Here is a 2,095-nt window from a genome sequence, read left to right on the forward strand (position 1 = left end):
TGGCTCCGTCTTGGGTTGGCTTGTCTGCCTCATCTGCAAGGCAGGACAAGCCAACCCAAGACGGAGCCAGTGTTTCAGCCTGCCTCACGGGAGAGTCAGACTATCCCAATCCCAAGATGGCACTGACTGAAACCTAGAACAGAGCCAGAGTTTGTCCTGCCTTGCAGATGAGGCAGACAAGCCAACCCAAGACGGTGCTAAGTCTACCCCCAAGTCGGAAACGGAGTTTCAGCCTGCCTCACGGGAGAGTCAGACTGTCCCAATCCCAAGATGGTGCTGAGAGAGCCAGAACTTGTCCTGCCTTGCAGATCAGGCAGACAAGCCGACCCAAGACAGAGCCAGCGTTTCAGCCTGCCTCACGGGAGAGTCAGACTATCCCAATCCCAAGATGGCACTGACCGAAACCCAGGACAGAGCTAGAGTTTGTCCTGCCTTGCAGATGAGGCAGACAAGCCAAGCCAACGCAAGACGGTGCTAAGCCAACCGCGGTGACTGAGTTTCAGCCTCCCTCATAGGAGAGTCAGACTGTCCCAATCCCAAAATGGTGCTGAGAGAGCCAGAGCTTGTCCTGCCTTGCAGATGAGGCAGACAGGCCAACCCAGGACAGCGCTAACCCAACCCCCAAGTCGGAGCCAGCGTTTCAGCCTGCCTCACGGGAGAGTCAGACTGTCCCAATCCCAAAATGGTGCTGAGAGAGCCAGAGCTTGTCCTGCCATGCAGATGAGGCAGACAAGCCAACCCAAGACGGCGCTAACCCAACCCCCAAGACGGAGCCAGCGTTACAGCCTGCCTCATGGGAGAGTCAGACTGTCCCAATCCCAAGATGGTGCTGAGAGAGCGAGAGCTTGTCCTGCCTTGCAGATGAGGCAGACAAGCCAACCAAAGACGGCGCTAATCCAACCCCCAAGACGGAGACGGAGTTTCAGCCTGCCTCATGGGGAGTCAGACTGTCCCAATCCCAAAATGGTACTGAGACAGAGCTTGTCCTGCCTTGCAGATGAGGCAGACAAGCCAACCCAAGTCGGAGCCAGCGTTTCAGCGTGCCTCACGGGAGAGTCAGACTGTCCCAATCCCAAAATGGTGCTGATAGAGCAAGAGCTTGTCCTTCCTTGCAGATGAGGCAGACAAGCCAACCCAAGACGGCGCTAACCCAACCTCCGTGTTGGAGCCAGTATTTCAGCCTGCTTCACGGGAGAGTCAGACTGTCCCGAATCCGAATCCCAAGATGGCACTGACTGAAACCTAGGACAGAGCCAGAGTTTGTCCTGCCTTGCAGATGAGGCAGACAAGCCAACCCAAGAAGGCGCTAAACCAACCCCCAAGACGGAGACGGAGTTTCAGCCTGCCTCATGGGAGAGTCAGACTGTCCCAATCCCAAAATGGGGCTGATAGAGCCAGAGCTTGTCCTGCCTTGCAGATAAGGCAGACAAGCCAACCCAAGACGGTGCTAAGCCAACCCCCAAGATGGAGACGGGGTTTCAGCCTGCCTCAAGGGAGAGTCAGACTGTCCCAATCCCAAAATGGTGCTGGGAGAGCCAGAGCTTGTCCTGCCTTGCAGATTAGGCGGACAAGCCAACCCAAGACGGCGCTAACCCAACCCCAAGACGGAGACGGAGTTTCAGCCTGCCTCATGGGAGAGTCAGACTGTCCCAATCCCAAAATGGTGCTGAGAGAGCCAGAGCTTGTCCTGCCTTGCAGATGAGGCAGACAAGCCAAGCCAACCCAAGACGGTGCTAACCCAACCCCCAATACAGAGTTTCAGCCTGCCTCACTGGAGTCAGACAATCCCAAGACGGTGCTGACCCAAACCCCGGCCAGTGCCAGGGTGTCGTCCCACCTCGAAGGGGAGATGCAGAACTCAATCCCAGGACGCTCCCAGTTTTTCCCCTCCTTGCATGGAAACTGGGCAAGCCCCCAATACTCCAATAGGCCGACTCACCTGTGAGCCTCATGGGCTAGCAGCCACAGTCCCGGCTCTGCTGGTTTTCTGCGCTTTGGGCTGGAGGAGGCAGCACCTGCTCTCTTTGCTCCCCTGCGACCTCCGCACGCCCCATCGCTCCTGACAGAAATTGCCCCATGGAAAGCCTGCTGCTTG

The 2,095-nt window shown here is 57.0% G+C and overlaps 1 protein-coding gene across 1 annotated transcript in view; it reads left to right on the forward strand.

Annotated features, from left to right (window-relative positions):
* The window catches only part of LOC123025545, a 5,977-nt gene that overhangs the window by 444 nt on the left and 3,438 nt on the right, over positions 1-2,095 (forward strand). The window lies entirely within an intron of this gene.

This window comes from Varanus komodoensis, unplaced genomic scaffold (assembly GCF_004798865.1).
Source record: "Varanus komodoensis strain SLA01 unplaced genomic scaffold, ASM479886v1 scaffold2771, whole genome shotgun sequence".
Taxonomy (NCBI): domain Eukaryota; kingdom Metazoa; phylum Chordata; class Lepidosauria; order Squamata; family Varanidae; genus Varanus; species Varanus komodoensis.